General features: G+C 47.8%; 1 protein-coding gene and 1 pseudogene across 2 annotated transcripts in view; both read right to left on the minus strand.

The window, feature by feature from the left end:
- LOC117870001 (zinc finger protein OZF-like) overlaps positions 1-22,896 on the minus strand; it is an 876,360-nt gene that overhangs the window by 131,971 nt on the left and 721,493 nt on the right. The gene's annotated exons all lie outside the window — the stretch shown is intronic.
- The window catches only part of LOC117870068, a 52,337-nt pseudogene that overhangs the window by 17,573 nt on the left and 11,868 nt on the right, over positions 1-22,896 (minus strand).

Raw genomic sequence — 22,896 nt, forward strand, 5'->3', positions numbered from 1 at the left:
GATCTAGTTCTTCTTAGAACCCTGTCAGTGTCTTGGTCTTCACAACATCCTCTGGCAAAGAGTTCCACAGGTTGACTGTCCATTGTGTGAAGAAATACTTCCTTTTGTTTGTTTTAAACCTGCTGCCTATTACTTTCATTGGGTGACCCCTAGTTCTTGTGTTATGAGAAGCAATAAATAACACTTCCTTATTTACTTTTGCCACACCAGTCATGATTTTATAGACCTCTACCATATCCCCCCCTTAGTCATCTCTTTTCCAAGGTGAACAGTCTCAGGGTACATCTACACTACAGGGGGGAGTCGATTTAAGATACGCAAATTCAGCTATGTGAATAGCGTAGCTGAATTCGACATATCGCAGCCGACTTACCCCGCTGTGAGGACGGCGGCAAAATCGACTTCTCCGGCTTTCTGTCGACGGCCCTTACTCCCACCTCCGCTGGTGGAGTAAGAGCGTCGATTCGGGGATCGATTGTCGCGTCCCCGAGAGGTCGATTTCTACCCGCCGATTCAGGCGGGTAGTGTAGACCTAGCCTCAGGCTTTGTCTACACTGGCACTTTGTTGGCAAAACTTGTCATTCAGGGGCGTTAACCACCCCCGCCCCGAATGACAAATTTTTTACCGATGAAAAGCAGCAGAGTGAACAGCGCTTTGTCTTCAGGAGCGCTCTCATACCGACAAAGCTGCTGCCGCTCATGCAGGGGGTGGAAGATTTTTGTTGGCAGAAGATCTCTCTCCTGCCGACAAAGAGCAGCTACACTGCGCGCCTTTTAGAAGCACGGCTGTAGCGGCACAGCCGTGTCACTAAAAGCTGCGTAATGTAGTCATAGTCTCAGTCTTATTAATCTCTCCTCATACAGAAGCTGTTCCGTACCCTTCATCATTTTGTTTCTCTATTCTGAACCTTTTACAATTCCAATAGATCTTTTTTTCAGATGGGGCAACCCGATCTGCACAGAGTATTCAAGATGTGGGCGTACCATGGATTTATATAGAGGCATTATGATATTTTCTGCCTAATTATCTATGCCTTTCCTAATGATTCCCAACATTCTGTTCGCTTTTTTGACTGCCGCTGCACATGGAGTGGATGTTTCCAGAGAACTATCCACAACGACGCCAAGATCTCTCTCTTGAGTGATGACTGCTAATTTAGACCCCATGATTTTATGTGCATAACTGATATTACCTTTTCCAATGTGCATTACTTTGCATTTATCAACATTGAATTTCATCTGCTTGGTAACTGGGGAAAATCATAAACACACCTTGGGGTAGGTGGCAGAGTTATTTACCAGAACACGGGATCTCCTGCTGTGGGGGATGGGAATGTCATTTTCTCCAGGAAGAGAGGAGGGCTCAGGGCCAGGATGAGCTGCACATCACCAACAGGAGGAACTCTTCTCCCCAAAACCTCATCAACTTGCACTGAGCCAAACGCACCATCTCTCCAGCCCACATTTCATCTCCTTCCCCCCCGCAGGAGGTAGACAGGATCCCTAGTCACTGTGACATTCAAATGGCCTGTGGGCAGGGGCTCTGGGCTAACACAGACTGACCTTCTCCTGCCCAGCAGCCTCCTGCATCCTAAGGGCATCATGTTACCCATGTATCTGACCCTGCAGGCTCCCTGGGCTCCAGTGGGGATGGTTCTCTGGCTGAGGCTGGCAGGGTGGGCCCTGTATTCACCATGTCATTCTTATGCCAGGCAAACCTAAGTGGCGGGGAACTCTGGGCACCTACCAGCAGCTCCTCGCTGTGCCGCTCCTCCTCGGCTTTGGCTGCTTCTCTCTCTTTTCCCAGAGGGGCCAGATGCTTTTGTGGTACCTCCTGGAAGAAGCAGGGGAGGGAGAGTTAGAAACTGCTACAAACAGCCTCCCAGCTGTCAAATTTCAGGGCCCATCCTGCCCTGCAGACTCCAGTGCAGAGTCGCTGGGACTCAGACTGAGAGGAGATGGTGAAACAGGGAGCAGCTTTTCCAGAGAAAAGGCAGGACTCCAGGCTGCAGTGACAGAGGTGCAGCCCAACAGCCAGCTCCCCACATCCCCAGGGCCTCACCAACACCCCAAGCTGCCAACTTCAGACAGTCCCCCACTTTCCCCAGCTCCAACCCCCAATGCTGCCACAGGGCCAGATCTGAACATGGAGCTCCCCCAAATCCCCAATCCCCAGCCCTGACCCCCCAGCACACCCCAAACTCCCAGCAGTCCGCAGCACCAGCAGCTTCTCCCACCCCACAGCCCGGCTATGATACCCCAGATCCACCCCCCAGCTCCCCCATCCCCTCGATCCCGGGCCCAGCCTGGGCTCCGAGCTCTGCAGCCGAGCCGCGCTCCGGCCCCTCCTGCAGCTCCCTGCCCAGCCGCTCCCGGGCTCTGTCGCTCCGGCCCCGCAGTAGGGGTGCTCCGCTCCGCCCGGGACACTCGCCCCCCGCCGCAGCCCCTCTCCGGCCGCGGGGAGCTCGGGGACCCACCCGGGTAGGGGGCGAACCAGGCAGCCGGGCCCGGCCCCTCCCGGCAGGACCGTGTCCGCCCCACGCGTGTCTCTGCCCCCCGCTCGGGTCCTGCCCGCTCCGCGCTGCCCCCGGACCCACCGCGCTGCCCCGCGGGCTGCAGGGCTGGAGCATCCGCGCTGCGCTCCCGGCCCCGGCCATGGCCCCGCTGCCGACACAAAGGGGCGGGCTGCCGGGATGGGGGGGCAGGAAGAGGCGGCTCCTCCCCGGGCCTGACCATGCCCCGCCGGGCCCCTCGCAGGGGGTTTGTGACACTCGGGGAATCGGGGAATCCTCAACCTAGAGGGGAGCAGGAGACTGGCTGGATCTTACCAGGAGAAAAGCAGGGGGAGGGGCTGGTTTTGCTGAATCATTAGACTACTGTATTTTCCACTGCATGCATCCAATGAAGTGGGCTTTAGCTCACAAAAGTTTATGCTCAAATAAATTTGTTAGTCTCTAAGCTGCCACAAGTTCTGCTCATTCTTTTTGCAGATAAATTAATGGAGGTTAAGTCCATTAATGGCTATTAGCCAGGATGGGTAAGGAATGGTATCCCTAGCCTCTGTTTGTCAGAGGGTGGAGATGGATGGCAGGAGAGAGATCACTTGGTCATTACCTGTTAAGTGCCCCAGAGGAAGTGAACCTGGCATTGGCCACTGTTGGCAGACAGGATACTGGGCTGGATGGACCTTTGGTCTGACCCAGTATGGCCATTCTTATGTTCTTATGAAGGGAGAGGCAAAGCACTGCAACAGAGTTTCTGTAGTGTAGTGACAGGTTTCAGAGTAGCAGCCGTGTTAGTCTGTATCCGCAAAAAGAACAGGAGTACTTGTGGCACCTTAGAGACTAACAAATTTATTAGAGCATAAGCTTTCGTGGACTACAGCCCACTTCTTCGGATGCATTGTCCTGGATCTGATCGCTATATGGGGACAGGATCAGTGCTAGCAGAACTTCGTTCGAAAAGACGAAATGCCAAAACTTTTGAAAAAATCTCCAAGGGCATGATGGAGAGAGGCCACAATAGGGACTCAGATCAGTGCCGTGTGAAAGCCAAGGAGGTCAGACAAGCCTATCAAAAAACAAAGGAGGCAAACGGTCGTTCCGGGTCAGAGCCGCGGACATGCTGCTTCTACGCCGAGCTGCATGCAGTTCTAGGGGGGTCCGCCACCACTACCCCACCTCTGATCGTGGATTCTGAGGCGGGGGTAATCTCATCAGCTACACCTGAGGATTCTGCGGACGGGGAAGAGGAGGAGGAGGAGGAGGAGGACGAGCTTGCGGAGAGCACACAGCATTCCGTTCTCTCCAACAGCCAGGATCTTTTTCTCAGCCTGACTGAAGTACCCTCCCAACCCTCCTAAGCCAGTATCCAAGACCATGACCCAATGGAAGGGACCTCAGGTGAGTTTACCTTTTAAAATATAAAACTTGTTTTAAAAGCAAGCATTTTTTAATGATTACTTTGCCCTGAGGACTTGGGATGCAATCGCGGCCAGTACAGCTACTGGAAAAGTCTGTTAACGTGTCTGGGGATGGAGCGGAAATCCTCCAGGGACATCTCCATGAAGCTCTCCTGGAGGTACTCCAAAAGCCTTGCCACAAGGTTTCTCGGCAGTGCAGCCTTATTCCGTCCTCCATGGTAGGACACTTGACCATGCCATGCTAGTAGCAAGTAATCTGGTATCATTGCATGACAAAGCCTGGCAGCGTATGGTCCCAGTGTTTGCTGTCATTGAAGGAACATCCGTTCTTTATCTCGCTGTTTTATCCTCAGGAGAGTGATATCGCTCATGGTAACCTGGTTGAAATACGAGAATTTAATTAAGGGGACAGAGGTGGCTGTTCCTACTGGGCTGTTGGCCTGTGGCTGAAAAGAAATCCTTCCCTGCAGTTACCAAGCGTGGGGGGGGGGGAATTGGCCCTGAGCTTTTCACGTTTGGCTAGCAGGGATCTTCCCTGTTTCCAGCCATGCGGTGGGGGGAGGGGTACAGCGATCGTCCCAGACAATTCATGGTGGAGGGAGGCGGGGGGTTAGTTTGGTTTCTGCAGGGATCTTCCTTGATACCAGCCATGCGGTGGGGGGGAGGGATAAAGCGATCATCCCAGAGAATTGGATGCGGTGGGGTTTTGTTTGTTTTCTGCTGCTGAAGGTTAACAGGAAAACCGCAGCAGTCAACGGGCTTTGCTTGGTATGTGGGAAAGGAGGGCGCAGAAGCCGAAAGACAATGGCTTACCATGGCCGCATGCAAGCTGAATTCTGTTGCCTGGACCTGCATCTGTGATCTCTAACACAAAGCCACAGGCACTCAATATTAAGATGGAAAATGCGAGCTTGTACTGAAATCACATGTGCTATGTAATGTGAATAGTGTTGTTCACCATGAAAGAGTATAAGCATTGTTCTGTAAAATGTATCATTTAAAAAACTTCTCTCCTTTTTTGCAACCCTCCCTCCAGCAGCTGCAAATTTTTCAAGCCTCCCTCCTCCGTCCCGAAGGCTATCTCAGATAAGGCGGCGGAGAAAGAGGACACGAGATGAGATGTTCTCGGAAATAATGGAATGCACCCGCAATGAAAGAGCTCATTTGAATGAGTGGAAGGACACGGTATCTAAATACAGGAAAGATGCCAGTGAACGTGAGGTCATGAGGGACACTCGAGATGAGAGGTGGCAGGCTGCAACACTGGGGCTGCTGCGTGATCAAACGGACATGCTCCGGCATCTGGTGGAGCTTCAGGAATGGCAGCAGGATAACAGACTGCCACTGCAGCTGCTGTATAACCTCCCTCCCCCCTCACCATGTTCCATATCCTCCTCACCTAGATGTGTAAGAACGCGATGGGGGGGGGGGAGGCTCCGTGCACCCTCCCACTCCACCCCAGTGGACAGCCCAACCAAAAGGCTGTCATTATATTGAATTTTTGCAGTGGCCTTTTACTTCCCTCCTATACTCCTCCCAAACCTCACCCAGATTACCTTGTCGGTTCTCTCCCTATGTTTATAATCAATTAATAAAGAATAGATGATTTTTAAACGATAGTGACTTTATTTCCTTTAAAAGCAAGCTGTGATTTAAGGGGGGAGGGTGGTTTGCTTACATGGAATGAGTCAGTCAAGGGGGCGGGTTTTCAACAAACAGAACTTTCACACCGTAGCCTGGCCAGTAATGAAAGTGGTTTTCAAAGCTTCTCTGATGCGCAGCGCTTCCTGGTGTGATCTTCTAATCGCCCTGATGTCTGGCTGAGAATAATCAGCAGCCAGGCGATTTGCCTCAGCCTCCCACCCCGCCATAAAGGTCTCCCCTTTACTCTCACAGAGATTGTGGAGCACACAGCAAGCAGCAATAACCTTTTAAAGGGCCAAATGCACATTCTACCACCATTCTGCACTTGCTCAGCCTGTAGTTGAACAGCTCCTGACTCCTGTCCAGGCTGCCTGTGTATGGCTTCATGAGCCATGGCATTAAGGGGTAGGCTGGGTCCCCAAGGATAACTATAGACATTTCAGCATCCCCAAAGGTCATTTTCTGGTCCAGGAAGTAAGTCCCTTGCTGCACCCGTTTAAACAGATTAGTGTTCCTGAAGACGCGAGCGTCATGAACCCTTCCCGGCCAGCCCACGTTGATGTTGGTGAAATGTCCCTTGTGATCCACAAGTGCTTGCAGCACCATTGAAAAGTACCCCTTTTGGTTTATGTACTGGGTACCCTGGTGCTTCGGTGCCAAGATAGGGATATGGGTTCCATCTATCGCCCCACCACAGTTAGGGAATCCCATTGCAGCAAAGCCATCCACTATGACCTGCACATTTCCCAGAGTCTCTACCCTCGATATCACCAGGTCTTTCATTGCCCTGGCAACTTGGATTGTGATTACTTTGGCTACTTGCATCACAGCAGCCCCCACAGTAGATTTGCCCACTTCAAATTGATTCCCGACTGACCGGTAGCTGTCTGGCATTGCAAGCTTCCACAGGGCTATTGCCACTCGCTTCTCAACTGTGAGGGCTGCTCTCATCCTGGTATTCTGGTGATTCAGGGCAGGGGAAAGCAAGTCACAAAGTTCCATGAAAGTGCCCTTACGCATGCGAAAGTTTCGCAGCCACTGGGAATCGTCCCACACCTGCAGCACGATGCGGTCCCACCAGTCTGTGCTTGTTTCCCGGGCCCAGAATCGGCGTTCCACGGCATGAACCTGCCCTAGTAACACCATGATTTGAACATTGCTGGGGCCTGTACTTTGTGAGAGGTCTATGTCCATATCAGTTTCCTCATCACTCTCGTCGCCACGCTGCAATCGCCTCCTCGGCTTGTCCTGGTTTTGCTTTGGCATGTCCTGGCTCTGCATATACTCCAGGACAATGCGCGTGGTGTTCATAGTGCTCAGAATTGCCACGGTGATCTGAGTGGGCTCCATGATCCCAGTGCTATGGCGTCTGGTCTGAAAAAAGGCGCGAAACTAGTATCTGATGGATGGAGGGAGGGAGGGAGGGGTGAGTGACGACATGGCATACAGGTACAGGGAATTAAAATCAACAAAGGTGGCTGTGCATCAGGGAGAAACACAAACAACTGTCACACAGAATGGCCCACCCCAAAGATTGAACTCAAAACCCTGGGTTTAGCAGGTCGTTGATTTCACGGAGGGAGGGGGAAGCAAATGAATACAGAACAAATCTATTTTTTACAAGATGCCCTCGGCATCTTCTGGGTGCTTGGCAGAAAATACTGGGCGCTTGGCAGAAAATAGCCTACTACGACTGATAGCCATCATCGTCGAGACTGCCCAGGTGCCCATGATTGACAGCCACTGCAGTACGACAACGACGGATACCAGTCGTAATATACCATCTTCTACCAAAAGGCAAGGGGCTGCTGCTGTGTGCAATGCAGCCCCACGTCTGCCAGCACCCAGATCGCCAATGAAGGCTACCAGTCATACTGCACCGTCTACTGCCAAAAAGCAATTAGCTGCTGCTGTGTAGCAATGCAGTACCATGTCTGCCGGCACCCAGAGGACATATGGTGACGCTGAGCTGAGCTGAGCGGGCTCCATGCTTGGCGTGGTATGTTGTCTGCACAGGTAACCCAGGTAAAAAGGCACGAATCGATTGTCTGCCGTTGCTCTGACGGAGGGGAGGTGCCTGACGACATGTACCCAGAACCCTCCGCGACACTGTTTTGCATCATTCAGGCATTGGGATCTCAACCCAGAATTCCAATGGGTGGCGGAGACTGCGGGAACTGTGGGATAGCTACCCACAGTGCAACACTCCAGAAGTCGATGCTAGCCTCGGTACTGTGGATGCAGTCCGCCGACTTCATGCACTTAGAGCTTTTTATGTTGGGACACATACAATTGGCTGTATATAACCGATTTCTATAAAACCGGCTTCTATAAATTCGACCTAATTTCATAGTGTAGACATACCCTAAGATGAAGCTAATGCCATGCTTAACAGTTGACTGGCATGTCCTGGGTTAAAGAAAGAAAGGGACCTGGGGTTAGTAGTCTGAAGTATTTGTGTTACCAACCCTGTCACTGTCTGACCCCCCTTCAGTTCAGAGGAGGTTTGTACTTTGCTGTGTGGTGCGCACAGACTTCTGGAGAGCAGTGGCAGCTGTTTCCATGGCAGAGATCCTGGCCCTTAGGAGACATTCTTGACTTGTTGTGTTGAAACAATTCAATAAAATAACGGTGGAACTGCAATGTCTGGTCTAAAATTTCAGCCCCCCGGTGCAAAAATGCTATTTTAGGATCTAAACAGGAGGCTTCCAGCTCTAGGACACCTGACCAGAGAGCTCAGTGCGGGCTGTAAGAGCTGCTGACTCTGAGGGTCCTGGGCTAAATCCACTGGCAGGTGGAAGCATTTTGATTTATTTGATTGATAATGAGTACCAGCTACCAGGGGCGAAGCCCGGGGCCCAATGCCACTCCAACTGCTGCCAGGGAGGGGGGAACCTCAGGGGGTCAGCTGCTGCTCCAGCCACCCCAGGAGTGCTGCCAGCGGCCACTGAGGTGCAGCTGCTCCCGCCAGTCTCAGAACTGCTGGTAAAGTGGTCCCCAGGGCCAGCTGCATTGGCTACTGCTTGGGCAGTTCCTGGAGCCAGCTGCTTGGTTAGCCCTGGAGTCAGCCACTGTCACCACTGCAGAAGTCACAGAGGTCACAGGTAGTCACAGAATCTGTCACTTCCACCACATCTGTGACAGACTCGGATCCCTAATAATGAAACAAACCCCTCCCTGCTGTGACTGCAGTTCCTGGAGGAGAAGAGAAGAGAAGAAAGGGAAGAGAGAAAGAAAAAGAGAAACTCCTTGTTGCCTCTCTCCCCTGCTGCCTCCTCCCTTGTATTCTGTAACCTCATTTCACTGGGTTCCCTGTGCTGGTGCCATGGGGGTGACGCTAGAGTTTTGGGGATGGGGGGAAGGCGGCTCTTTACTTCTCAACATTTCACACAAATTTGTCTTTGGGCTGAAATTTCTCATGTGGAGCCTCTTTATTGGGGGAGGGGGTATTTTGGGGAGTAGGCAGAGAAATTTCCATAAAGGGCCATTTTGTTCTAGTGACTGGTTTTGACCGGGGTCACATGTCCTCTGACATAGGATCATGTACAGCACATGGAAACTCGGCTTTTCCTATAAGCTGTAAAGTGTGAGTTCCTGGGAAAGGGCAGGGGGAGAGGGAGCAAGAGAAGAAATGCATAGACATTGGAGGAGAGAAATGGGGGGGTGGGGGTGAGAGACAGGGAAACAATAAATGATTGAAGCAGACCAGGTGTCCCAACTCAATCTTGATCATCACAGGTGTTCAGAGATGAGTAGTAGCAGGTTTTCTACAGTGTCAAGTCAAGCCAGTGTCAAGTTTGATTCTAGCAATCTGAGTTCAAATATCAAGGAGATCTCCAAATACCTGACCTCTTCCCCCCTCCCCCTTAGTATTATTTTTTATTTTGAAGTGTTTGGCTTAACCATGATCTTCTCTTTCCCTAACTGTATTGCAATTTTGGGTTTATTTTTATTTTGCCTCCCTTTTGTTCATGTCATTATAATTCGAGCAGCAAAGGAATCTGATCCAAAACTTTATTTCCCCATCATGCAGGAACATCACACAAACATCGCATGCAGCTGGACTCATAACACTGAAGGCCAGGGGATGGAGATGCGGGTTTCCAAAGGGTTGTGTTTTTCTCAGATGACACAAGGATGCGTGCTGCAGCTCCCTGTATATTCCAGCCCCTTTTACCCCTCCATCCTGTATGACCTGCTGGGCTTTGAGACATTTATTGTCTCATTCTATTGATAATGTGATTACAACACAACGTGACTGAAATTAAACCACTTCCAGAGAAGGAAACAATAAAAGAGAAAAACCAAACATTGCCCTGGCTGGGAATTAAACCCAACTCAAGCACTTGGAAAGCAGCTATGCTCACCACTATACTGTCAATACATTTGGCAGGGTTAGCTTTCCTGCATGCTATGTGTACTAGCAAAGGGAGTGACACATGACCATGGAGCTCACAAGCAGTGTGGATGGGCACCTGGTCACCTGACAGCTGGGAGCAGAGTTACCATCCCAGAGTGACTGAAAGGGGGCAAAGGTGAAACAGATCTCATTGGGAGCTGGCCCCACACCCAACCCGACCCTAGGAGAGGGGAACTGAAGCTCAACTACAATCATAGAAAAATCTTCCCTGAGAAGGAAGGGGACAGATTGTTTTAAAGCCAAGGTTTGTGTTTGTTCCTGCTACATACAGAGGGGCTGGGTAGTGCTGATTCCAGCTCCCACACACTAGAAGGATAAAGAACAAATTCAGGCTGCCAGTTACCTGCAGGAGGAAGATGATTTTTTGACAGTGACGGACACCTTGTCCTAAAGGCCTTTGTCTGCATGTTTCTAGTGACTGTTCGGTACAGGAATTCAGCCTCCTCTTCTGGGTCTCTCCTCAGGAAATAATGTTTCTGTGCAAAATACCACATGATGGGACCAGGACATAAGGAATGAAACACAAGATGCTTCATGTTGTCAGACGCTACCAGTGTGGTGCTCTGCTCTGTTCAATGTTGATATCAATTGGCTGCGTGCGTGTGTTCCCTCTGTGTGCTAATGTTGCCTTAAGTTAGAAAAGTCTTGACCATTACTTTAGTTCAGGCCTCAGGCCTCAAACTGGGCCTCTGATAAGAGTTTGTGTTTTAGGGCCTCATCTTACTACACTTGTTCCATGTGCATTCACTTTCACCTTTGCTATTTGTGGTGTTATTGTATCAATGTTGGTTCCAGGACATGAGAGATGGGGGATGGAGGGGGGTCACATAATATTTTATAAAGGACCAAGGAAGGGAATGTTATTTACTCCTTCTTATAATACAAGAACTAGGAAGGGTCACCAAGTGAAAGGAATAAGCTGCAGGTTTGAAAAGAATGAAAGGAAGTATTTCTACACACAATGCACAGTTAACCTGGGGAACTCCTTGCAGAGGATGTTGTAAAGGCCAAGCTTATAACAGGGTTCAAAAAGGGACTAGATAAGTTAATGGAGGATAGGTTCATCAATAGTTAGTAGCCGGGATGGGGCAGGATGGTGTCTCTAGCTTCTGTTTGCCAGAAGCTGGGAATGGGTGAAAGGGGAGGGATCACTTGATGATTACCCATTCTGTTCATTCCCTCTGTGGCGCCTGGCATTGGCCTGTCAGAAAACAGGATAATGGGCTAGATGAACTGGTCTGACTTAATATGACTGTTCTTATCTTCTAACTGCTTTTTATTGAAAAGACAATCTTTTGGGCTACACAGAACTGCAGAAATGTTCTGGGTTGGCTCCAAAGCTTTTCTCTTTCACCAACAGCGGTTGGTCCTCTACAAGCTCTTACCCTCACCAGTCTTGTCTCTTCTGGACTCTGAAAAGTGTTTTCTCTCCACTCCCCTTGGAGAGAATTTAAATTTTCCCTTTGGGAAACTATCAGGCTGAAGCAATTGTATTGATTGTGACACTGGAATTGAAGGATTATTTAATATTATAAATAAATGAGTCTAAATCTGAGCTTCCTGTTTTCAAATTGGTTTTCCCAATTCAGTTCTCAACTCTCTTCTAGAAAGGCCTCCAGGATACCTGGTCATGCCAGCAGAAGTGGCAAGAAGAAAGCCCCCCAGTGCTGCTCTTAGTCCCAGGTGGATTGTTCAGTGGCAGAAGGAGCTGATTTGTTTGCTGCCACAAAAGGTGTCTGGGCACCGGATCTCCCTGCTTCTTCCAGCACAACCCTGGCTTTTTCCCTGCCCCAGTCACTGGTGTAGGTGGTTCCTTCATGCACTTAGCCAAAAGCCTTTCATAGCCTTCTTAGTGTAGTTGGGAGCATGTCAATCTCATAATCTGAGTTTGAGCATCAGAAAGGGCATATGGTTTGCTCCCTGCTTCAGCTTTTTCAAAAGGAAATCCCAGAGAAAAGACACTGGAGCAAACTGATTTCTGGAAACCCTCCCACCCATCTTACACACACACAGACTTCTCTTTCTAAGACATTAACTCTTCCTTCCCTTTTATGACTCTTTAATTCAGCTGCAAATACCAGTTCCTGGAGACCCTTTCCACAGAGAACACAGCCACAGTGCAATGACAAAGCAGGGAGCTGCCAGGTTGTCGTGGGTGAGGAGTTAAGGAATGCATTAAAAATCCAGCACAGTCAACCCCCTCCTCTCCACCCCTAAGCAGAAGCTTGACAATTGTGATGCTGAGATTCCACTGCCTCAGCATCCTCGACCCCCACAGGAGGCCGGTGTAGAGTCCTTAGATTCCCTGTTCATATTTCAGACCCCAGCTGATGAACCATCCCTGCCCAGCAACTCACCATCTGCCCCAGGAGAGCCAGCTGGTGGGCTGCATCCACAGGCAAATAGCTTATACCACTCCCCTCAGAGCAGCAGCTGCACCTGTTGGCAGGTAATCCCTGCTTAAGGGTTGGGTGAAGAAGCTGGGGATCACTTGTTATTTCTTCCATATCGAGTCTCACTGTGTTTGAACACATTTCTCTCTAAAACTGATTTAAATTTAGAACCCCTTCCCCCATTTCTGCTTTGCATGTGCCTCATTCCGGTACATAAAACATTAGAACAGCCATACTGTGTCAGACCAATGGTCCATCTAGCCCAGTGCCCTGTCTTCCAACAGTGGTCAATGTCAGGTGCATCAGAGGGAATGAAGAGAACAGGTAATCATCAATTGATCCATCCCATCGCCCATTCTCAGCATCTGTACAGATGTGAACACAAAGAAACATTTGGGGACCACTTGCAGCTACATAGAATCACAGAATGTTAGGGTCAGAAGAGACCTCAGGAGGTCATCTAGTCCAACCTCCTGCTCAAAGCAGGACCAACCCCACCTAAATCATCCCAGCCAGGGCTTTTTCAAGCCGAGTCTTACAAACCACTAAGGATGGAGATTCCACCACCTCCCTAGGTAACCCATTCCAGTGCTTCACCACCCTCCTAGTGAAATCATGTTTCCAAATATCCAACTTAGAACTCCCCCACTGCAACTCGACACTATTGCTCCTTGTGCTCCTTGACTACTGCAGGAAGTCTGGGAAACAAGCAGGGAGAACTGGAAGTCCTGGCACAGTCAAGGAACTATGATGTGATTGGAATAACAGAGACTTGGTGGGATAACTCACATGACTGGAGCACTGTCATGGATGGATATAAACTGTTCAGGAAGGACAGGCAGGGCAGAAAAGGTGGAGGAGTTGCATTGTATGTAAGAGAGCAGTATGACTGCTCAGAGCTCTGGAATGAAACTGCAGAAAAACCTGAGAGTCTCTGGATTAAGTTTAGAAGTATGAGCAACAAGGGTGATGTCATCATGAGAGTCTGCTATAGACCACCAGACCAGGGGGATGAGGTGGATGAGGCTTTCTTCTGGCAACTAACAAGTTACTAGATCGCAGGCCCTGGTTCTCATGGGAGACTGCAATCACCCTGATATCTGCTGGGAGAGTAATACAGCGGTGCACAGACAATCCAGGAAGTATTTGGAAAGTGTAGGGGACAATTTCCTGGTGCAAGTGCTGGAGGAGGCAACTAGGGGCAGAACACATCTTGACCAGCTGCTCACAAACCAGGAAGAATTAGTAGGGGAAGAAAAAGTGGATGAGAACCTGGGAGGCAGTGACCATGAGATGGTAGAATTCAGGATCCTGACACAAGAAAGAAAGGAGAGCAGCAGAATACGGACCCTGGACTTCAGAAAAGCAGACTTTGACTCCCTCAGGGAACTGATGGGCAGGATCCCCTGGGAGAATAACGTGAGAGGGAAAGGAGTCCAGGACAGCTGGCTGTATTTTAAAGAATCCTTATTGAGGTGGCAGGAACAAACCATCCCAATGTGTAGAAAGAATAGTAAATATGGCAGGTGACTGGCTTGGCTAAACAGTGAAATCCTTGCTAATCTTAAACACACAAAAGAAGCTTACAGGAAGTGGAATATTGGACAAATGACCAGGGAGGAGTATAAAAATATTGCTCAGGCATGCAGGAGTGAAATCAGGAAGGCCAAATCACACTTGGAGTTGCAGCTAGCAAGAGATGTTAAGAGTAACAAAAAGGGTTTCTTCGGGTATGTTAGCAACAAGAAGAAAGTCAAGGAAAGTGTGGGCCCCTTACTGAATGAGGGAGGCAACCTAGTGACAGAGGATGTGGAAAAAGCTAATGTACTCAATGAGTTTTTTGCCTCTGTCTTCACAAACAAGGTCAGCTCCCAGACTACTGCACTGGGCAGCACAGTATGGGGAGGAGGTGACCAGTCCTCTGTGGAGAAAGAAGTGGTTCAGGGCTATTTAGAAAAGCTGGATGAGCACAAGTCCATGGGGCCGGATGCGCTGCATCCGAGGGTGCTACAGGCTGGGGACCGACTGGCTGAGCAGCAGTTCTGCAGAAAAGGACCTGGGGATTACAGTGGATGAGAAGCTGGACATGAATCAACAGTGTGCCCGTGTTGCCAAGAAGGCTAACCGCATTTTGGGCTGTATAAGTAGGGCCATTGCCAGTAGATCAAGGGACATGATCGTTCCCCTCGATTCGACATTGGTGAGGCCTCATCTGTAGTACTGTGCCCAGTTTTGGGCCCCACACTACAAGAAGGATGTGGAAAAATTGGAGAGAGTCCAGCGGAGGGCAACAAAAATTATTAGCTGGCTGGCGCACATGACTTATGAGGAGAGGCTGAGGGAACTGGGATTGTTTAGTCTGCAGAAGAGAAGAATGAAGGGGGATTTGATAGCTGCTTTCAACTACCTGAAAAGGGGTTCCAAAGAGGATGGATCTAGACTGTTCTCAGTGGTAGCAGATGAGAAAACAAGAAGTAATGGTCTCAAGTTGCAGTGGGGGAGGCTTAGGTTGGATATTAGGAAAAACTTTTTCACTAGGAGGGTGGTGAAGCACTGGAATGGGTTACCTAGTGAGGTGGTGGAATCTCCTTCCTTAGAGGTTTTTAAGGTCAGGCTTTACAAAGCCCTGGCTGGGATGATTTAGTTGGGGATTGGTCCTGCTTTGAGCAGGGGGTTGGACTAGATGACCTCCTGAGGTCCCTTCCAACCCTGATATTCTATGAGTCTATGTTCTGTCACCTGCCACCCCTGAGAACAGCTGAGCTCAGTCCTCAGGTAGTTGAAGGCTATCAAATCCCCCCACTCTTCTCATCCCTCACACTCTTCTCATCAGACATATGCCCCAGTCCCCTAATCATTTTTGTTGCCCTCCACTGGACTCCCTCTAATTTGTCCACATCTTTTCTGTAGTGGGGGGCACAAAACTGGATGCAGTACTCCAGATGTGGCCTCACCATTGCCATATAGAGGGGAATAATTACTTCCCTCGATCTGCTGGCAACGCTTCTACTAATGCAGCCCAACATGCCGTTAGCCTTCTTGGCAACACAGGCACACTGTTGATTCATGTCCAGCTTCTCATCCACTGTAATCCCCAGGTCCTTTTCTGCAGAACTCCTGCTTAGCCAGTCGGTCCCCAGCCTGTAGCAGTGCATTGAATTCTTCTGTGCTAAGTGCATAACTCTGCACTTGTCCTTGTCGAACCTCCTCAGATTTCTTTTGGTCCAATCCTCCAATTTGTCTAGGTCACTCTGGACCTAATCCCTACCCTCCCGCACTTGGATTCTTTACGTGCTTTCACAGAGCAAAGAGCACATGTTCCATGATTTCATAGGGCAGAATTTTAGGGCTATTTTGATTCAATGAACTATGCTATAGGGTGCTTTCCCTGTGTGGATTTGACAGGTGGATCAACATAGAAGCACATTGTGACCATTCTCAGGGTGCTGAAGGCTGTGAGTCTTCTTGTTGCCACTTGCCACTACTAAGAGGGACTTTTGCATTTGGCAGCTGGATGTTCACGACCAAACTCACCAGCCTGTCGGGTACTCAAGAATCCTCCTCTGAGCTAGAGCAGCCCTGCCAGTTGACAACAGAGGCACCCTAACCCCTGAATTCCTCCAATGTGTCCCGCTCTGGGGTCTAGCCCCAATCACCAGATACTCAGAGAAATCCCAGATCCTTTCTTCCCAAAGCAATGGTATATCCCAGGTTACCAGTTTTACTGTAGACCACTGCTACTGTATAACACACAGCACTTCAGTATAGTTATCAAACAAATGGAAGTTTATTTCACAAGGGATAGAGATTTAAACAAACAAATGTGAGTGATGGAAACCAATCGTTACCAACAGAACAAAATTACAAAATGAAACCTCCATTTTTTAATAGTTACCTTTCCTATCTAAGTAGATTCTTCACCTCACACATCAATCTATTATAGTGATTGCTAGTCCCTAGGAGCCACGACCCTGCCTTTCATGAAGCATCACTGGTCATTAGGGATCTCCTTGGTGAATGGACCCAGAGTGTTTTTCTCCACCCTGTCATAAACTGAATCAGTCTTTGTCTTTATTCACAGAAATGACAAAGAGGAGATCGTCCTATTGTCCTTTTCACTTCCACAGGGTTTAGATGGCTGTAATTTGTCTTTGATAGTTTTCCATTGGGTTTTCTGGGTTGGTGCAAAGGTTGATAATGGAGCAATACATCACATAGCTGGTTAGTAAGGGACAGAGGACAATTCCCTCCCACTTGAATGGGACATCCCTACCACGACCTATATGGGCATAATTTCCCCTGTACTTATATTACTCCTTCAATATGACTCATAAACACCTCTTGCTGTGATTAGGAGTATCAATAATTTACAAGCTTTCAGTAGAGATCTCACTGCTCTGATTCCTGGATAAATATAATAAAATCAGTGTATTCAGTGTGGCGAGTTTGTCAGGTCTGAGACAGGAGTCACTTGTGAATAACAGTGATCCCTTTGCCAATTGGCACCAATACGTTTTTGTCACACATGCACTGAACTATACTGAGCTATACAGTCACACCCTAATATAATAGAAAGGGAAGGAGAAAAAACAGAGAAAGGAACAATAAGATACTAAAATGAAGGTGGAAGTCTCCATTTCTCTCAGCCTTTGGATAGATGGGCACAAAGAGCTGCAGCTACTGTTGAGGAACTAGGTAATTGGATAGCTGGCTCAATCATCCATACTAGTAGCTTTCTCACATACAGGGAGATTGGTCAAGATTGGAATTGATGTCATGACTTGACTCCCGTAGGGGATCAATCTGTCTAAGGCTATGTCTACACTTCAAAGACTGGAAGCATCCTTCTGACAACTTAATATTGTCTACACTGGGGTCCAGATCACATGAACTACTTCTCTCAGTGGAGTGGATTTTTCACACCCCTGAGAGATGTGGCCATGTCAACATAGCTTTTCAGGGTAGACCAGCCTTTAGACGGCTCTTTGATTGAAAGGCAATGGACTTCAACCTTTTCCTTGATATTGATGATTGCAGCTTTCCTACCTGCTGGACACATCCTATGACAGATGTCATGCCTTTCCTTTGCAAATTAGAGAAGTGGGGAAGTTAGTGACCCTTACAGTGTAAGTGGGTAAAAAGTTATACAACTTGTCTCCTCGAGTAGTTTCCTTTTTAATAGAAATTGACTTTGAAGCTAAGCGAAATAAGTTCTATTTGAAATACAGAAAATTAAAATCTAGACTGGGCCAATATTCTATTATTCACTCTTTCTCTCACACATTCTCCCACCCCAACCTTTTGAGTGAGGTTTTCTACGAGAACTCCTTACACTACAGGGGGTAAATTAAATCAAATTAACTTTTCAAGATTAGCCATCATTTCCTGTATGACTAACAAAACAAAAAACAAGACAACTATCAGTTTTCCAAAAGACTTGATTATTACACAATTAGTCTCTCACTCTTTAACCAATTTCATTTTCATTGATAACAATAACAATAACATATTCAAAGATCAGAAATTCTTGTTAGTTTTCTTTTAATCCCCATTGCCAACAACTGAACCTTGGCTCAAGTTGTGGTTTGTCCCAAAGTAGGTCCCAACCACTTCTGTGAGTTCATATATCTCTAGTTCTTTTGCCATGTGTTTTGGTGGAAGGGGTTGTCACGGTGTGTGGGGGAGTCAGGGCCCTGCACCCCCACTTCCTGCAATTCACCATGACTCGGAGCCAGACAGCAGAACAGAAGTTTTATTAGATGACAGGAACACAGTTCAAACTAGAGCTTGTAGGCATAAACAGGACCCCTTAATCAGGTCCTTCTGGGGGGTAGGGATCTTAGACCCCAGCCTTGGGGTTCCCTCTGGTTCCCCAGCCAGCCCAAATCTGAAAAACCCCTCCAGCAGCCTCACTCCCCTCCCACCATCTCCTCCTGCAGCCTTTTTCTAGTTTCCCGGGCAAAGGTGTCACATGGCCGAACCCCCCTTCTGGCTCGGGTTAGAGCCTCAGGTATTGTCCCTCAAATAAAGTCACCCCCTGCGATCCCATCCCCCAGTGCAGACAGTCCCAGTAAAACTAGATTACATTCCCAGGTCAATCTACCCCGCTCCCTACTGCATCACAGGGGTCTCCTATTTGGGAACGTTTGCATCATGAGGAAAAACACCTCTCTTTTCACACTTTTTAATCTTACAAAGTAAGGAGAGGTTCAGAAGTGATGTAAATGCATAAAACACAAGAGAACTGTCTGGTCTACACTAAAGACATTTATCAGTAGAACTATACTGCTCACGGGTGTGAAAAATCCATACAGCTGAGTAACGTAGTTACACAGCCCTAATCCCCTGTGTAGATAGCCCTACATCAGCATGAGAACTTCTCCTGCCAACATAACCAACACCACTTGTGGGGGCTGAACTAAAAGTCTGATGGGAGAGCTCTCTCATTGGCTTAGAGAGTCTGTAGTAGGAGCACTGCAGCTATGCCAACATCAGCTTTATTGTGCAGCCATAGCATCAGACACAAAACCATAGAATCAGGACTCAACATGCGTGGATCTGGAAGTCTGAAATTGGAGCCTGATACATTTGTTGCCTCATTGGTTACCATCATTTCTACAGCCTAAAAGTCCTTGCTAACCAATCAGGCAGCCAGTTTGGGATCCACAGGACAGGACTGTGCTACGAAGCACTCTCTCTTCGGATCCAAACAGTGAAGCGTGATTGTTCTCAGTCCAAATCTGGAATCTTTTGAAACTGTAATCAGTGACACTGAACTAGGAAGTGGAGTTGTACAAAACATTGTCCTTGGGTCACTGGTCACCATAGCCTCCTTTACTGGGTTGGAAACCATCAACTGAGTGTACTCTTTCAACCCCAAATCTTTGCCCTTTTTAGGGTAAATTTACACTTCTCTGAAGTAGAATCCTTTACAAAAACCACTCAAAATATCAGCAGTGTTAGTAAGCAATGGCTTCCCGAAACATGCCCAGCTTTTCTTTATTTTGGTGACACACAATTCCAGGCAAAGGACTGGATACAGGGCTGAATCAGAAACTCTGTTAGCCACTAGAGATAGAATTTCTATTTAAAAATAGTTATTTTTTGGCAGCTATTAGATTTCTGACACTGATTTCATTTTATACAAATTTTTAGCACCTACAAACAAACAAAAAAAACCCACTTCTATTTCCTCAACATCTGCATCATGAAGGGGAGCATTCCACATACCATAGGATTAGCTAGGAGAGATCTTCTGTAGGGCCTGGGTTACAAAAATGCTTCAGGAAGCAAATACATGGGCATTTTGCCAAGTTCAAATCACTTACCGTGGAATTCTCTTTCCAGATCATCTTAGAAAATACTGATTTAAATAATTGAACTACACTGTGATCATACGCACTTCCTTCAGTTAGTTGGGGTACTGCTGTTGTTCACCATTTCTGAGTGGAGATTTTAAATCATCACTTTTTTTTTGTCCGGTAAATTGGAGTGTTCTCTAATGTTGAAAGAACTGCACTTGAACTTTCTCCATGTCATCATGGAGGGATGGGGAAATAAAGGAAAGCTGAAGTGAGAAATGAGGACTTTAGCAAATGGTCATTTGTCTTAAATTCTCCAATAAATCTGAGCTACATCCTATCAAACTGAACTAATATCCAATTGGGCGACCAAACAGCCTTCAGGAAAGAGAGAAACCCACATCAGAGAGAGATAGAATACATGACAATGAAAGTGTCAAGTGAAATTCAAGAGCAGGTGACATCTGATTATTCAGAATCAGGACAAGAGATTCTCTCATCACATTCTCCTCTGAACCATTCAAACCTGCTTCACTCAGCGCTGTCTCAATAGTCAGTTACGTTATTTACAAAATGTTTAGTGTCCTAGCATCCCCATTATCGGGGACAAAACAGCTACCTTGTCAGAAGTGGCTTTATCAATAGATGAAACCTGGGATTTAAACTCCAAATAATCACACTCTGTTTGGGATCCATTTAAATTCCCCTTCCAGGTCTTTGACACTTTCATCTCCAGTCATAGCGACTCTGATTTAGGATTAAAGAAGTCAAAGCATCATCTCCAAGCACAGACAGCTGAGAACTCTTCCTCACCTGACACTTTGAGAAGTGGAGGGATAGAATGTGATGAAAATAAACTCTGCAGTGCTCAGCCAAAAGCTAACAGTTCTGCAGTGATGGGGAAGGAGGGAATCTCTGCGTCATCCCATCACCTTCCAGTGTCACAGAGGCTGAAATGACTATTTTTCCCCTGCTTCTCTTCATTTAAATATAATATGAAAAGTTCCCAATATAACTGCTCTTCAGCAGAACCCAGAGTAATGTGAGAACAACTGGCAATGATACAATCTGTATCATTGGTGATTCTAACAATAACTTTGTAATAGGAGGAATGGTATAAATGTGATGCTCCCTGATTCCTGATAGGAAGGGCACACTCGAATTACTCATGGGACAATTAAGTTGATAGACAGGACAAATGGGCCACCTCAAAAGAGGGCGAACTACAAAAGGCATAAATGGGCCACTCATCAGGACGAGCTGAGGGATAACAGTGCTGCAAACAGTTCAACCAGCTTTTAAAAGTTACTATGCGGGCATCAGGAAAAGCATCGATTAAAGAAAAAAATTATTGATAGCCCTAGAGGTTTTTATGGTGTTCATATCCCTTACAGAGTCTCTGATGGCTAACATGGGCTGAATGCCAAGAGAAGGTCTTCTCACACTCACTGCATCCACAGGGCCGCTCCCTTGTGTGGATTCTCTGATGCCTAATAAGGTGTGAGTTGTTAATGAAACATTTTCCACACTCACAGCATTGATAGGGCCTCTCCCCTGTGTGGATTCTCTGATGTACAGAAAGGGCTGAGCTTCTAGTGAAACTTTTCCCACACTCACTGCATTTATAGGGCCTCTCCGCTGTGTGGATTCTCTGATGTTGTAAAAGGCTTGATCTGTGAGTGAAATTTTTCCCACACTCACAGCATTGGTAGGGCCTCTCCCCTGTGTGGATTCTCTGATGTGCAGAAAGGGCTGAGCTTCTAGTGAAACTTTCCCCACACTCACTGCATTTATAGGGCCTCTCCCCTGTGTGGATTCTCTGATGATGAAAAAGGTTTGATCTGTGAGTGAATTTTTTCCCACACTCACTGCATTCATAGGGCCTCTCCCCTGTGTGGATTCTCCGATGTTTAGAAAGGTCGGAGTTGCTAGTGAAGTTTTTCCCACACTCACTGCATTCATAGGGCCTCTCCCCTGTGTGGATTCTCTGATGCTTTATAAGGGCTGAGTAGTCACATAAGATTTTTCCACACTCAGTGCATGTATTTTTTCTCTTTCCCCTGAGGATTTCCTGCTTTGTTGTGGTTTCCTTTAAGTCCTTCTGAGTTCCCGGACAGGAAATACATTTACCCACTTTCACCCCTGCCTGGTTTCCTTGCTCTCTTTCTGGTCTGTGCTGAATCTCACAGGATTTTTCCTGCTCATGACTCCTGGACACATTCCTTTTTGATCTTTGCAATAATGCTCTGTGTTTATCCACTTGCTCAACATTTTCCTGCTGAGAATTCTGCTCCTCTTTCTCACATGCCATTATATCACCTACAGTGATAGAGACAGAAATCTGAAACAGGGATGGAAAGGGGAAAGCCAAAACAAAACAAGTGCTGAAGAGAGGTCAAATAAAAAAAAAATCAGGAACTGAACTCCCCCATACTGTTCCGCAAAATAGGAGAGAGGAGGGGATCAATTTAGCTTTCACATCCCATCCAAATTGTCAGGGGGAAGGGAGGAAGCTACTGCCTGGTGGTCTGCTAGAATCTATGGGAAGCCATGAGCTATAGTTACCCTGAGGATATGACCTCTGCTGGCAACAATAATGAACTGAGAGAACTCCCAAGGGCTTTGTAGGGCATCCCAGATGTTTCCTTCAGGCACTTTCAGATTCTGAGTTGGTTTATTGTTTCCTCACCTGTGAAGGGAGCTCTCAGGGTCTGTCTTTCCTCTGAACCCTGCAGGTCTGGGACCCATGACTCTTCCCCTTGTTCCAGCTGGGAGATCACATCAGGTTGGGAAACTGGAAACCCTGCTCAGATGAAAGAAAACAAAGGAGTTCAGTTGATTGCATAAGACTTTGTCATAAAAAGCATTCTATTAATTTAACTTCAGTACTTAGTGTGACCTGGTGTGCCTTGGGGAGTCCTGACTGAGAATGCTAAGGTCAGGGCAGGCTAAAAAAGGGAGAGCAGATGCTCCCAAAACTGATGGTTAACACTGAAGTTAAACAGAGGTAGGAAGCAGGGCCGCCTGGGGGGGCAAGCGGGAAAATTTGCCCCACGCCCCCATGAGAGTTTTTCGGGGCCCCTGGATTGGGGTCCTTCACTCGCTCCGGGGGCCCCGGAAAACTCTCGCAGGGCCCGGGCCCCCGGAGCTTCGGCTGCAATTTGGCGGCGGGGGGTCCTTCCGTTCCAGGACCCACCGCCGAAGTGCCGGGTCTTT

The sequence above is a fragment of the Trachemys scripta genome, chromosome 25 (assembly GCF_013100865.1).
Source record: "Trachemys scripta elegans isolate TJP31775 chromosome 25, CAS_Tse_1.0, whole genome shotgun sequence".
Taxonomy (NCBI): Eukaryota; Metazoa; Chordata; order Testudines; family Emydidae; genus Trachemys; species Trachemys scripta.